The sequence below is a fragment of the Zootoca vivipara genome, chromosome 2 (assembly GCF_965207765.1).
Source record: "Zootoca vivipara chromosome 2, rZooViv2.hap1.1, whole genome shotgun sequence".
NCBI classification, from domain to species: Eukaryota; Metazoa; Chordata; class Lepidosauria; order Squamata; family Lacertidae; genus Zootoca; species Zootoca vivipara.
Window position 1 is genome coordinate 56,861,259 of NC_142584.1, and position 15,524 is coordinate 56,876,782.

Consider the following 15,524-nt stretch of genomic DNA (forward strand, 5'->3'; position numbering starts at 1 on the left):
TGGCAGGAGCTAGGACCGAGCAATGGGAGCTCACCCCGTCGCAGGGATTCAAACCGTCGACCTTCTGATTGGCAAGCCCTAGGCTCTGTGGTTTAACCCACAGCGCCACCTGCATCCTTAGCACCTTAGAGACCAACTAAGTTTGTTCTCGGTATAAGCTTTCGTGTGCATGCACACTTCTTCAGATACCTAGTCTTCTCTCAGACATACCAATGTCGGATTTCCCCCCACCTTGGGAATCATCGACATACCTGTATCTGAAGTGGTGCAGTCCACATGCAGAGCTCACACTAACATGCACACCACTAGTCATGTGAACAGCTTCCAGCAGTATACATTGCAGGTTATTCAGCCCCTGTCCAGCTGAGGGTTATATGGAGGCAGGCCTTGGTGTATGTGCGGGAGTGCTATTGGCATTCAGTTCCCTGCCTTGGTTCAGCAGCCGGAGACATGTGTTTGTAGTCCTTTTTAAAAAGTGGAACTCTCACTAATTGGGTGTTCTGGGAAGATGGATCCCATCTCTCTCATTGCCCCTTCTTTACCAAACAGCTAATTGGTGGGATTCTGACCTATTAAAAAAAATAAGAAAGACTGCCTGCTCTGCTTTGTGAGTGCTACATTGGATTGAAGTTATAAAATACAAGTGCATGTGTGTGTACTAAATGGAAGAAGATATCATCCTTGGAGAACAGATCACATATCTTTTTCTTTCTTTTTTTAAGAAAAGCTCCCAGGATCAGAGACACTATTTCTTTTTATTTTTCTATTTTCATATTTATTTGTGGTGAACAATTACATTGCCAGTAATATGCCCATCATTGTGATTCATGAGACATGTCTGGAGGCAGAGCTTTTTATTTCAATGATCCCTGAGCTGCTGCTCTAATCCCATTCAGGGGGCAGAGGAAAGCTACTTCTAAGTTAAAATCAAAACCATCAGGAGATCAGAACAAGAATCTCTTACATAAAATATAGTTTGACAGTAACTTGTCCAATTAATGTGAAAGTTACTTGAGAACTATATTTCTTAAGACTGGGGCCATAGATTATTGGTTATTTCTTTTTGTGTGGCTATGGCACATTTCTGCGGGGAAAAGAAAAGATAAGGGAAATTGAAAGGCTCCAGAGGCAGGTGGAATAAAATAACTTCCTGGGACACTTTTTATCCCAGTCATAGTAATAACATCCCTGACATTTTTCAATGTTCATTTTTCAATTAGTGCTACATAGCATGGTTGTGTACAGAATTGTACAGAAAGACAAGCAATTTCATATAAAGTTTCAAAGGGTATGCCAGAAAAATTTTGCTTACCAGCTTGTTTTCATTCCTTCTGTTACAAAGGCCTTCTAATAACAGAGCAGAGACTATTCACCTTTTAGGTTCACATGCAGAGCAGAAAAAAACAAAACCATTGCAGCACTGTTTGTTCTTGTTGGTTTGCAGGATTGTGTGTGTGTGTGTGTCCATCAACCATGTCAGTGCAAAATCCTGTTTATTTTGAAACAAGCTGGTGATTCCCCAGTGTTTGACTCTTTTTTTTTAATACTGAGAAAGGTCATGTTTCCCTGTGGGAAACAAAAAGGAAATCTCCACGTTAATTCAAATTAAAAAAGAATGATATATGTATACCGGGGGTGGAGTGGGGTAAGAAAAAATGATGCAATGTATATATCTCTATATAATAAAATTGTAAAGATGTTGTCAGAACTAAAGTATGAAGGCAGAAGAACGGGAAGGGACCCTGGGTAAGTAGTGTAGGTGTTGGGTAGCCCAAGTAAGCTTCAGAATGAATCCTTTATTTTGTACACAGTACACACACCTTCTCTGGCAGAAAAAGACAGGTAATTTTGAGGTACATAGGTATATAGTTTTATTGCTACAAATTGTCTGATCATGAAATGCTAATTAATTGACTGGCAAGGATCATAACATGGATAGTCAAGCTATAGTGTGGGTGTCATTTTGTAATGGGTCGATAATGATGAGTTATAGGCACAGACTGAAAGAAAACATCCTCTTCTGTGGGAGCACACCTTTCTATTAACAAGCTAGGTATGTAGCTCGGCACATCTTTTGGAGCATGTTTGTTTGGCCTGAAGAAATACAGGTTTATATAGATGATTACCTCATAGACACTGTTTGGTTTGTTCCCTTGGGATGTAACAACGGAAAAAGAATACTTAATTCTTCGAACAAGCAATTTAATATGCCAGTTTCAGATAAAAATTCTATATACAATACATTTTTGGCTTTTGAAGGTTTTATTTTGCAGCTACTACTATATTTCCACAGCCCTCTGTTTCCTTTACTTTTCATGCCAACATGTCTAAATTTCATCAGGATTTAGTATTTTAAAACCGTGCCTTCTAATCATGTCTCATCTTCCTTGTATTGTAATAGATGGTGCATGCTGATCGCCATGCCTTCCGCAAATTAAGATTTCCAGCTTTGGAGCCCTCGAGATTTTGTTTGTGGCATTTTGATTGGCTCATCAGTATTCCTAAGCCTTTTAGACTGCCTTTGTTTCTCATTCTTTGTGGCCAAGTTTTCAGTTGTGAGGGACAAAAACAGCAATGGGAAATGGCTCTGGTAATTACAATACTGTTACTTCTTTTTCTTGATTTAGCTCATTGCGAGGTCTATCACAATAGCAGCATTGCTGAATTCAAAACTAATGGTGGGCTCTCAGCCTCACCTGAAGAGATCCTTATCTCACAGTAATTCATATTCTCAGCACCTGCGTTCAGCATGGTGGCACTACTGGTGTGGTATTCTGGCATATTTATTTATGTTAAACATTTATATCCCACCTGTCCTCACACAGAGCTCCAGGTGGCTAACAAAGGCAAGTTAAATCAAATAGGAGTGAAACAATGAAATGGACAAAAACAACAGAGGGGGAAATGTAAACACAAAATAAAAAGTAAAGTCAAATATGGTTATTAAAACAATTTCATCAAGCAGTTTCCAAGGTAAAACAATTCAGTGCAGGAACTTAAAAAACATTTTTTTTCTATGAAGGGAAGCTTTTGTCAACCCAAGAGAAGACCATGAAAGGAGGAGGGGAGGGAAGCCTCCCTAGGAAGGGAGTTCCAAAGCCTGGGGTGGTAAACCTAAAAGGCCCCCTTCCTAATCCCAAGTATGCTTACTTCAGGCATAGACAACAGAACATCCAATGAAGATCTCAATAGACAAGGGGCAGGATCATACTGGAGTTGGGCTTTTGAATTAACCATGCACCCCTTAATGATAGTCCAGCCTCCAGGTTCCTCAGTCTCTCTCTGCCTTTGGACTAGGACAAACCCTGTTGCAGGCTCGTGTTGTTAAAGTCCTGCCAGGGAGCAACATATACCTGTATAACCCTGTATAAGAAGCCTGTTATGTCGTCAGCTTTGTGCAGAGCTGAAGTTCAGCAGACCACACAATGTTGCACTATAGATACAAATGTTTGTCATTGCCCTTCTGATGATGAATTGAATTTTATTCTTATGGCCACAGACCAGCTTACAAAATCAGAAGAATCATAAAAATAATAAAACACAAAAATAATACACAAAAATTTACACAGCAGGAACAACACACACACACATATATGTATATAGCAGCATTTAAAATGTATAAATTGGAACTGGGACACTAAAATAAAAACAAGTCCTTTCTGTGGTGGCTCTCTGTTTGTGGATTGCTCTCCTCAGGGAGGCTTACCTGGCACCTTCATTACATATATTTAGGCCATAGCTGCCAAGTTATCCCTTTTTTACAGGGATTTTCCCTTATGCTGAATAGGCTTCCCCGTGAGAAAAGTGAAAACTTGGCAGCTATGATTTAGGCACCAGGTGAAAAAGGTTCACTATAACCTGGCTTTTGAATAATTAATCTGTGGCCTTTTAAATTGGTTTGAGGGAGGGGTGCTATGGTTTTTGTTTTTATGTATTCTGTGTTTTCTCTTTCTTTTTGTATTTTTATGTTGTGGACTGCCCTGTGATCTTTGAATGAATGGCAGTATATATCTTTAATAAGTAAAATAAATATTTTTGTGCGTGTGACTTGGGTGTTTTCTTGGCATTATGGACCCAAACTGCACCAATTTGGATGCTTCTGAAGATATCAGTTTGACATGAAATGATGCAACCCTGCCAATTTGGGTGCCTCTCAGGAGGGTTGCTGTTGTGGAGGCAGCAATATTTGTCTATGTTTGGATGGTGGTTGCCATTTCAAAGCAAGATGGCAGACTGAAATGTGACTTTGGTGTAACTTCACCCAATTTGGCATGACAGTAACAAACAAGGTTTCCCAAGGTTACACATTTTGAATGTTGGAAATCCACATTTTGAATGCTGTAAATGCAGTAGCTGGAGCGTGGAGTTTTAAAAATAACAACATTTTGGGGTTCCTCTAATTCCCAGGCAGCGCCAGGTACTTCCTATTAGTAAGAATATAAAAGGAACCCTGTTGGATCCAGCTCCAAAACCCTGTTGCTCACAGTAACCAACAAGAATCCTCTCCAAAGCCCACAGGCAGAATGTGAAGCTGATTGCCTTCTCCTATGTTACTTCCCAGTAGCTGATATTCAGTGGCATATTGTGCCTGAAATAGGAAGGTGCCTGAAACCAGTGGTACTAGTAGCCATTGACTGACTGCAGTGCTAATTAGGCAAGAAATATGGATATGTGCAGAACCCCAACTGTCTGCCAAAGTAAATGGATTCAAACTGTCTGGCACCCTAAACCTGAACACAAACAGAAAATATTTTTGTAGGATTTTGAAGTGCGTGATTTTCCCCTCCTCCTGCAAGCAGCCTCATGACATGCAGTGACACAAATCCACAGTTTATATGTTCCAGATTGCTCCTTGTTGGATCATAGCAGGTCGGTCCAGAATTGTTGCTAATCATTATAATGGGGGGGATTTAAATCAACGTTAGTATTTCAAATAACCTGCCATGGTAGAAATGATTTTAAAAAAACCCAACAACCAGTGTATCAGAAAAGTCCTTTGGAAATTTGTTGTTGTTTAGTCATTCAATCATGTCCGACTCTTCGTGACCCCATGGACCAGAGCACACCAGGCACTCCTATCTTTCACTGCCTCCCGCAGTTTGGTCAGACTCATGTTGGTGGCTTCGAGAACACTGTCCAACCATCTTGTCCTCTGTCGTTCCTTCTTCCTAGTGCCCTCAATCTTTCCCAACATCAGGGTCTTTTCCAGGGAGTCTTCTCTTCTCATGAGGTGGCCAAAGTATTGGAGCCTCAGCTTCAGGATCTGTCCTTCCATTGAGCACTCACGGCTGATTTCCTTCAGAATGGATAGGTTTTATCTTCTTGCAGTCCATGGGACTCTCAAGAGTCTCCTCCGGCACCATAATTCAAAAGCATCAATTCTTCAGCGATCAGCCTTCTTTATGGTCTAGCTCTCACTTCCATACATCACTACTGGGAAAACCATAGCTTTAACTATACAGACCTTTGTCGTCAAGGTGATGTCTCTGCTTTTTAAGATGCTGTCTAGGTTTGTCATTGCTTTTCTCCCAAGAAGAAGGCGTCTTTTAATTTTGTAACTGCTGTCACCATCTGCAGTGATCAAGTAGCCCAAGAAAGTAAAATCTCTCACTGCCTCCATTTCTTCCCCTTTTATTTGCCAGGAGGTGATGGGACCAATAGGCACTGATTTATTCCTTTTTTTTCCAAAGTAAGCATCACATCTTCAAGAGGAGCACTCATAATTTAGCATATCCTACCTACCTACAATGAAATACAGTGAGATACTGGGGAGGATGCTCACAAATGTTAAGTGATGGATGAAAATAATGGGAACAATTTAACAAGACTGACTCAGATAGAAACTGGAAAGGGATGCAATTCAAGTCACAAAAGGACTTGAAAAAATAGGCTGGATTTCTTTTAAAATCTAAGGGTGGCATTCACCTAACAAACCCCATCAGCAGAATGCCTTCAGGGAACAGATATCAGTCAATTGATTAGAAAATGGCAGAAATAACTAAATTCAGTGGTTTGCACAGCATGAACAATGGAAAAGATATTATGAGCTCAGTGTCTGACATACATTAGATCAAAGTGCCTTCAATGCATAGCTGCCAAGTTTTCCCTTTTCTCGCGAGGAAGCCTATTCAACATAATGGAAAATCCCTTAAAAAAAGGGATAACTTGGCAGCTATGCTTCAATGAAATTATAAATTTGATTAGTATTATAGCTGTTTGAACTTCTCACTTAAAACACCAAGGGGGAAAATACTACTTTTACTTTTATTTATTGTTAGTATTGCTGAAATATTGGTTAAAGAATGTTTGTTTCACAAATACAATGAACCAGGTAATATCCAAATCATAAACCTTTCCTAAGAAAAGAAACAACAGCTTTGTTTTTAAGAAGTTAGTTCAAATATTTGATTTTCTCAACCAATCATAATTCATAACAAACAAGCAAGGAAAGTAATGTAAATGTACTATTCAAATACTTAAATTTGCTAAATAGTTAATGCAAGATGAGTTTTCTTAAGTGTTGCTTAGCAATGGATTAAGATACTTCATTCAGCATATTAAGGCAGGTTTGGGATAATAAAATTGCCTCTGAAAGAAAATACTTTTTAGGGAGTTGTTCTTTAGTACTTGGATATAGGTTTTATTTATTATCCACTGCACTATGCTGAAAGGACCAGGACTATAGTTTGTAAGTACTCCTGGATCCAACACTATCATGGGAGACTGAAGTAGCCTTGGAGCTAAGTGTCAACTTCCAGCAACAGCCCCTATTGCACAGAGATGACTTGACCCCTGTATTCCATGCACTGGTAACCTTCAGACCGAACAGTTACAATGTGCTCACCTTGGGCCTGCCCTTGAAAATGATTTAGAAACCAAAATGCAGCAGCCAGTTTCCATTTAGAACTGATATAGCTGCACTGGTTGCCATTTTGTTTCTGGGCCCAATCCAATGTACTTGTGTTAGTGTTTAAAACCCTAAACAACAAATATCTGAAAGACCATATCCATCCATATTGACCTTCACAGATATTAAGTGTCACAGAGGCTGTTCTCTTGGTAACTCCACCACCCTCAGTGTGGGGTTGGCAGTAAGGGAGAGGGCATCTAGTTGATGCATCTAGCATCTTCATGGTACCATATGCTGAAGACACACCTCTTTACCTTGGGCTTTGACATTTTGAGTATTTTGTTCTGTGGGGCTCCCACCCCTTTTGCTGCATTAACATTGTTCTGTTCCATTTGCAATGGTTTTTTTGTGATTTATAACTTATAATTGTATTTTCTATGCTGTAACTTATTGTGAAAGGTGGGTAAAAAATCTTTAAGCCTTTTTCAAGCTTCTGGGGTATTTTACATTCAAGAAGCATATAGATTTTATGAAATAAATAAATAAAATCGTAATGTGTTTTAAAACATTTTAACAATTGTTTTATGTAAGCTTGTAAGATGCCTTGTGAGGATTATGCAGTGTTCTAAAATATGTAAATAAATTAAGTATAAGCTTAATGTAACATATAGTTTGACTCTGGAGGATAGAAGAGGCTTCCACTGATCTCCTACTTCAGAGATTGGAACCCTGGGCCCATCTGAAGCTTGGTGGTCTGGGATGATGGTAGTCATAGTTCAACAACCTCTGGAGGGCCTCGGCTTCCCCATCCCTGTCCTATGGTGACAGCTCCTCACATGGATGGCTATGATGTGGTTTTAATTGAACCAAAGGCAACTGACCAAAGTGATTAATAGATTGTCTGGCACACACAGGCATGCACAGACACCACCAACCAAATAAAACTTAGAATCTGCAAGCGTAAATCTATTCAGCAATTTCAAGTCTCTTAAATATTCATTAGAATGGATGCCAAGCTCAACCCGTGAAGGTGATAAGTGCTTTGGGAAACTGTCCATTGAGGGGTGGGGATGGGTTGCGATGAGTTCTGTTATGTATAGTAATCCCTCAGAAATCAATTAAATTGTCCTAAAAAGGGCACTCAAATGAACCAGAGAGGCAAACCAAAAAAAGTAAAGTTACAGAGCAGGAGGCTGGTGTGTGGGGAAAGCTAAAGAAAAGGAAGGATGGTCATATATGGAAGACATTAATTTCTCCTTCCTATGCCGCTGCTTCAGTAACATGTACTAGATAAATAAGGCAGAGCTCTTCAGCATCACTATTTTTTTTAATGGTATTGGGGAGACAAACATACTCTGAGAAGAAGAGGAATGAATGGTAGCAGCCCTTCCATATCTTCCACCTGTTTTCCATACCCCTTGCACTGTACAGGAGCTCATTTAGTATGCTGGAATAGTGCCATCCATCCTAGAACAGCAAAAGGGGTCATGCCACACTGCTCTGGCAAAAGGAGAAAGTGCTACTTTGTACTGTCACTGAGGTTGTGTCACACAACACGGTTTTTCAGTTCTGCCCGAATTGCAACTGTTGCTGGATTGGGATGGCATTGCCAGGATATCATTGTAGGGCTTCCATCGCTATGAGCAAACTATTTCCACATACCATACATTTCTAACAGTGATGTCTCTTGTTGGTACTGATGAGATTCATTAGTAAGCTCATGGGGATCAACGATGTACTCCCTTAACATCTAGTCTGACTCATATCAATAAAACTTTCACAGATGTTCTTTGTTGGTTGTACCCTGTTGTATCAACAAAAGAGCACTTTTTTGCTTTGAAAAAGTTGCACAGAAATTTGGCAACAATTTACATTCATTTATAACACCCTTTGCATGGTTTCCAACTTTTCCTCCCCCGCCGCATGCACCCAGCCAACACCTGTGTTGACTTCAAGCTTGGCAGCTGCAGTAAAGTCTTAAATTGGATTTTTTTTCTCAGGTTATTATAACTAATTAAGGCTAATGAACTGTTTGCAGAATCTGCTAATTTGTTGGAGTCCAATTTTGCTGCTCCTATTAAAGTCAATGGGATTTCTCCCACTGGGCCATTGGGAGTATGCAATTTCAATACGATAGTATCTCTTACTGCTGAGTACAGGGAAAATCTGCAAAGTCTAATATATGGTCAGTGGTTCTCTGTTCTGTTAGCGCATTACTTTTCATGCCAAGTGCCATTTTTCTTTAGTTCTCGTTTAATTGTGTGGATATGGCAGACTCTTGACAAGATCCATGTCCTTCGACTGTAAAATATCCTTGCACAGCCATATGGGATTGAAAGCATGCCTGTCTTAACATTGTGGAAGCTATGAATTAAGTCCTTTTCACTGCCTGCTGCTTCCAACTTCAGAGCAACAGAAAGATAGGGGAAGAATTGCAGCTCAGTGAAATGTGGAAGACCATCTAAGAAACATTTCATTGCCTCATAATCATTTCCAGTAGGGGATAAATGAGCTTTTCTGTATTACTCTGCATCACAGCTAACAATGCTGAAGTTGCAATCTTGGAAATCTCAAGGGTGTGGGGTGGAACCATAGTATGTGAATTTGTGCAAATGTCACAAATGGAATATCTATGCCATGTAGTCCTGAGAGAGATGTAAATAAATGATGTGTGCATGTAGGTTAAAGTACAGTGGTACCTCGGTTTACAAACACAGTTGGTTCCGGAAGTCTGTACTTAACCTGAAGCGTATTTAACCTGAAGCGAACTTTCCCATTGAAAGTAATGGAAAGTAGATTAATCCGTTCCAGACGGTCCGTGGAGTACTTAAACTGAAGTGTACTTAAACTGAAGTGTACTTAACCTGAAGTGAACTTTCCCATTGAAAGTAATGGAAAGTGGATTAATCTGTTCCAGACGGGTCCGCGGACTACTCAACCTGAAGCGTACTTAACCCGAGGTATGAGTGTAATTGGTTCCGGAAGTCCATACTTAACCTGAAGCGTACTTAACCTGAAGCGAACTTTCCCATTGAAAGTAATGGAAAGTGATTTAATACGTTCCAGATAGGTCCGCGGAGTACTTAAACTGAAAATACTCAAACCGAGGTGTACTTAAACCGAGGTATGACTGTACTGGGGGGCAGGGAGCTAGAGCTATTTTTTGTGTTATTTCAGAAGTGTTTTCATTGCTACAGAAACAGCTCACTTTTAAAACAAAATACTAGTGTATCTGTTTCTCTTCTCATGAGAAGAGAAGACTCCCTGGAAAAGACCCTGATGTTGGGAAAGATTGAGGGCACAAGGAGAAGGGGAAGACAGAGGACGAAATGGTTGGACAGTGTTCTCGAAGCTACCAACATGAGTCTGACCAAACTGCGGGAGGCAGTGGAAGACAGGAGTGCCTGGCGTACTCTGGTCCATGGGGTCACGAAGAGTCAGACACGACTAAAGGACTAAACAACAACAGTGTGTCTGTTTAGAAGTGGAAACTACTACAATGAAAACAATTAATGGAACTGTAGCAGAATATGTGGGTCTTTCTGCTCTACTTGCACAATCACTTCTTTGAGTCCTGGTATGGTACTTATTTTTCTTTTTTGTGTTGGTGGTAGATTTTTTTTAAAAAAAACCTAAACATAATTTGGCCCAGAACGCCATATTTATTTGTTTGCGAATCTTAACCTGGGACAAATACGGTAACCGTCTCCTGGCACCAACGAGCAGGAAAAGGCATGCCTTACTGTGGTGCATTTTCATGTCCAGAAGGGGTGTGAATCAGCTTCATGAGTTGTATACATTTCCTACCCATAAATTACTTCCCCCAAAGCAGGAATGCTCCTTGAAGTCCCGAAGACATTACAAAAGTCACTACCCCTTCCCCGACCCCAGAAAGCGTTATTCTTACTGTCTTTCCTTTTCAGCAACTGTATTTCATGGAATTGCATTTCATGGAATATTAGTTTCAGCAGCCTTCCACTCTATTATAATATAAGTAAGTGTGGTGATCACACTGGGTCCCTGGACGTTTAACGGTTGATTGATCCCTGTGCCACCACGGTAATCACTGAGTAATCACTGAGTCCAGTAAGGGTTTTGAAAGTGAACACAAAACTTCACTTTATTTCTTACAGAGTAACAAGCATATGGTTTCTCAGGTAGTATTCAGTCAATATATTAACTTAGTTCCTATACCGGCCTAAACCTTCCTATACTTTCCACCCTCAAGTTCACACTTCAACCAACCTCCTCCCAGTTTCCAACCAACTGCCTTAGTTCTTATCTGATCCTCTCAGATGCTTTCTCTCACACAGACTAAACCAACCCACAGCCTCCCCTCACAGAACTCTCCACTCTCTCAACGACAGCTCTCACAACTGTCTCTCAATTCCTCAACTCAACTTCAACTGCCTCTTAACTCCCCAGGACTTGTCCTATAACCTAACTGACTCCACACCCTGGGTTCCTTTTGGATATACATTTAACCCTTTCACACACAAACTAGGATTACATCACTGGCTGTAAGAATCATGATAGTCCCCTGCCAACAGGAATTAGGTAGGATTAAGGCATTTTATCCCTTTAGGAGGGCATATAAAAGGCTATGGTGATTATCATCCAGTTGGAGGTGCAAGTGGAACGATTTTCCAAGGAGGCATTGCTTCCTGGCCCTTCAGTCCTGCAAGTGGTCAAGGCAAAAGAATGAAATGAGGAAGCTCAACCATCTCCCCATATAGACTCAGACTTCTGATTTGATGCCCTCCTATCAAATCTTTTACTCGCTGAACACCCATCCTTGAACATTGCTTTTCATTTGTGCCTTTCATATTTGATACTCTGATACAAATCTCTGAGTGGTGTAAGATTCCAAGGGTTCTGGGATTGAGGCCCAGAGGAGATTATGGCATCTTTGTGATATATGTTTTTTTTTTAACATCTACATCTACAACCCGAGCCTACGATGGAGGGGTTCACAGTAAGAAGGTCTTGTTTCTCCCAAAGCCACAGCCTTGGATTCAAACAGAAATCAAATGTTGCTCTGAGTCTTTCTCCAGTTGCTTTACATCTAGGTCACATCACTCCCACACCCAACTCCAGGCTCTGGCTTTGTCTGCTGAGAGAGTGGCCTTTTGCCATCTCCCACCAGAGTCCCTTAATCCCCCATCACCTCACTAGAAAGCGAGCCTGGCTATTTCCTGGAATGGGAAGGCATGATTAGCTTTTAACATTTGCTGGATCCAGAGATTAGCAGGATCTCACATACAGCCTACTTCCACACGCCCCACCAAAAACTCATTTATTTATTTGTTTATTTCCCACTCATCTGACTGGATTTCCCAAGACACTGGGTGGTTCCCAACAGAATACTAAAAATAGAATCAAACATTAAAAACTTCCCTAAACAGGGCTGACTTCAGATGTCTTCTAAAAGTCTTACCCCTCCCTACCCTCTGACTATACATAAGGGTCTGGTGACTTCTGTTTCAATGTATTTGAATACTGGTAAGTGTGCATGCACACGAAAGCTCATACCAGTGGCAAACTTAGTTGGTCTCTAAGGTGCTACTGGAAGGAATTTTTTTATTTTTTGTTTCGACTATGTCAGACCAACACGGCTACCTACCTGTAACTTCTAAAAGTCTGTAACTTCACTTCTCACAGTGAGGGAACCACCAGAAGGCCCTCGGTGCTGGACCTCTGTGTCCGGGCTGAACGATGGGGGTGGAGATGCTCCCTCAGGTATATTTGGGCCAAGACCGTTTAGGGCTTTAAAGGTCAGCACCAACACTTTGAATGATTAAGTCTCAGAGGATGCAACCCTGGTCTGGTTACAATCCCAGGTCAATGAGTACAGGGTACAATGAGTACCCTTGTACAGTGCCCCCCTGTACAGTGCCCCCCTCCCGTCACAACACTTTCCCTGCAACTCTTTTGTGCTTCCAGCCCCTCCAGCCTTGTTGTAGCTACTATCAGTAACTACAGAGAAAATGGCACACTCTATTCTAAAAATTGAAACTATCTACAATATACAAAAAGGGAATATACATTGCTGTGCCCCCCCCCCGCATTATAATTATGCTTCAGAGCTTTAGTTGGTGGTAAATATATTATTAATCTATAGGCAAGTGTTTATATTTTTTACTGCTACTGTAAGTAATAAACAGCTGTGATATACTGCAGCTGTTGAAGGATGTGAAACACTGTCAAAGATTAAACCTAGAATTGCACACTTAGTAGGATCAAAACGGATTAGAAGCATTTGAAATATGAAATTATGGCATAATTAGGCAAATGGGAACACATCTTTCTTGTGCAAACATAATCCATGTTACAATGTTCAGAATATACAAGCAAAGCACAAAACTGTTTGGTAAACTTGTAGAACAGTAGGGTTTCTGGTACCTTGAAGGTTATGTTTATATGTCACCCCCACAATTTGCACTCTTTAAAAGTTCTCATTGTCTCAGTCCCAAGCCGATTATTTTGTTAATTTCCCACATGTGGCTCAGATCTATTTTCCACCGCCACAATTCAATGTGATGTATTGCATTAGGCATGTGTGGATCAATGCCACCGTCCTGCTCATCCCTTCTTTCCATGAAGTAAATATCATATTACATGCTTTGTTTAAACTTCAGAGCTTCTGGGACTGGGTGAGGCTTGGGGACACTCATGCTGGAGGGCATAACAGCAGGTGTGTAAGCAACTCCCATAGCTGCAGCTGTCATTGCCATGCTTTGCCACAACCCCACCTTGCCTTTGTTGAATCAACAGAATATGTTTGCATGGGTGTGACTGTAGAACAGAAGTAGATTGGGATCTACTTGGCATTTTCAGCTTTCAAATTGGGACTATACAGCTTGGGACAAGGATCACCTCTTATATGCCCAATCAACAGCTTCAATGTGTAGGTGAGAGTGTCCTGCAGATACCACCTTTGTAGGAGGTCCATTCCTTGCAATACAGTGGTACCTCGGTTTATGAACACAATTGGTTCCGGAAGTCTGTTCATAAACTGAAGCGAACTTTCCCATTGAAAGTAATGGAAAGTGGATTAATCCGTTCCAGACGGGTCTGCGGAGTACTCAACCTGAAGCGTACTTAACCCGAAGCATGGGTGTAATTGGTTCCGGAAGTCTGTTCATAAACTGAAGCGTTCATAAAGTGAAGTGAACTTTCCCATTGAAAGTAATGGAAAGTGAATTAATCCGTTCCAGATGGGTCTGCGGCGTTCGTAAACCAAAAATTCGTAAACCAAGGTGTTCATAAACCGAGGGGAACCAGGCAGAGGGCCTTCTTGGTAATGGCACCCGTCCTGTGGAGCACCCTCCTATCAGATGTCAAGAAAATAGACAACTATCTGACTTTTAGAAGACATCTGAAGGCAGCTCTGTTTAGGGAAGTTTTTTAATGTTTGATTTATCATGTTAATATTCTGTTGGGAGTTGCCCAGAATGGCTGGGGTAACCCAGTCAGATGGGTGGCATACAAATAATAAAATTATTATGAATTATTATTACTCTTCTTCTGGCTTCATTGCTGAAATAAAGGCTTGGGGAATGTATTTTGTGGGTAGAAAGCCTCGCTCACTTGTGATACTGAAAACAAAACCCTGGGCTGTACAGAGACACCTTTTCCTCAGTTCTAAATACATGTTCAGTCACTGCTTGGTGCCTTGCTCCAGCTCATGGAGTTAATGGGTCCATCCCAAAATAGATCCCACAAGCCCTAATTCTGCTTATCATTGCTATAGAGCAGGTATCCCCAAACTGCGGCCCTCCAGATGTTTTGGCCTACAACTCCCATGATCCCTAGCTAAGAGGACCAGTGGTCAGGGATGATGGGAATTGTAGTCCAAAAGCAGCTGGAGACCCAAGGTTGGGGAAACTCTGCTATAGAGGAATCACACCCACTGTTTTTTTCAGCCCTGGGTTCCTGAACTTCTCATGTGGGTGCTATTTTGCCATTACAAGAGAATGAGTGAGTTCCGGCACCTCTTTTTCTAGAATAGCACCGACCACAGGCATGCAAGTATCTCATGCAGGAGCTGAGCTCAAACACTTAGGTCCCCAAAGTATTTTGGGTCCTCAGCACAGAGCTTTTGCAAACCAACTTCGCGGCAACCGGACCTCAACAATGCACACCTGCATTTACAAACCCCAAGCTTGAGAGTCTGATGCCTGGGCAAGAGTGTTACAAGACGCAGAGGTGGTTAAAGAAGCTCTGTTGTTGCACACAGTACTTTTGAGCTGGTGAGGCAGCGAGCAAAGTGCCAACATTTTGGCCACCGGACGCCTCTGCAAAGGAGCTAGCTAGGCCCCAGGATGCAGCGCAGCCGGGAGGAGCCGGTTCCTTTCCTCCTCCACCAGGCGCCGCCGCAATTCCACCGATCGGTCAGCAAGCGGCGCCAGATTTCGATGATTCACGCCGAGCCCGCGAGGAAGCACGCGCGCACACACAGCCCGGCACTTACACAAGCGCACACAAAGCGGCTGGGCGAAAGCTGGAGCGGGGCTCCGACGCCGAGCCAGCGGGGAACGGCGGCGCAAAGCGAGGCGGAACGGGTGGCAGCGCGCGGAGAACGGCAAAGCCCTCTGACCGAAGGTGAGTGCGCCTGGAATAGCTCGGCAGGGAAACTTGCAGGCTGCTTCTCGCGCCGCCCTTGAAAGGTACT

General features: G+C 41.8%; 1 protein-coding gene across 4 annotated transcripts in view; it reads left to right on the top strand.

Moving 5' to 3' along the window:
* Positions 1–15,274: 15,274 nt before the first annotated feature.
* Positions 15,275–15,524, top strand: part of SPOCK1 (SPARC (osteonectin), cwcv and kazal like domains proteoglycan 1) — a 425,281-nt gene continuing 425,031 nt past the window's right edge. For all 4 annotated transcript variants that reach the window (XM_088661937.1, XM_035105504.3, XM_088661938.1 and 1 more), the window contains exon 1: positions 15,275–15,454. The gene's annotated coding sequence lies outside the window, so the exon portion shown is untranslated. The remainder of the gene's footprint in view (positions 15,455–15,524) is intronic.